This window comes from Penaeus monodon, chromosome 32 (genome assembly GCF_015228065.2).
Source record: "Penaeus monodon isolate SGIC_2016 chromosome 32, NSTDA_Pmon_1, whole genome shotgun sequence".
Taxonomy (NCBI): Eukaryota; Metazoa; Arthropoda; class Malacostraca; order Decapoda; family Penaeidae; genus Penaeus; species Penaeus monodon.
This window is the reverse complement of record NC_051417.1, coordinates 33,442,246-33,442,900: the sequence shown is the minus strand read 5'-3', so window position 1 is coordinate 33,442,900 and position 655 is coordinate 33,442,246.

Below are 655 nucleotides of genomic sequence, written 5' to 3'. Positions count from 1 at the left end.
TTCATACCTCTTTTAACTTTCATTCCTACGCTAAAAAAGGCTGCGAATTATATGTAAATAACCAATTTGCTAACCTCATTCGTGAAAAATCGTGACAAGCAAGCAGAGAACTTTCAAGAAAAACGAAATATCTCGAAATAACCTCGTTAGAATGGCCTTGAGGAAACGTCACTTTTTCCCTCTCTGTTTACGCAATTCTGTCTCCGCGCTTTTCTTTTGAGCTTCGATCGATGTCAACAAATCTGCAAATAATGAATTATAGACTGACATATGTCTTATATTCGGAATAACGGTTTTTTATATGGAAAATAAGCGTTACGGATAAGATAAGGCTGGAACAGCGGTAATGTAATCATGCTTTCAGAAAGGTAGTGCCGCTGGACCAAGTCGCTCTACGCGGCGGTCTCAATTTTCTGGGATTACATGCTTCGTGAAGGGAATTTTTCTCTACTCTCTCTCTTTTGTTCTAACTTAGACTTTATTTTTTGGGTAAAAGTAGATTTTTTTTGTCTTCTGCCATTTTGTATGATTTATCTTCCTTGTCTAGACTTGTTACTCGCTGCAGCATTTAATCGCGTTTCATTCGGTAGGAATGGGATTCGAAGCTTCATGTGATGACGCACCTCCCACGCGTCGTTCCCCGTGACCTCGCCGC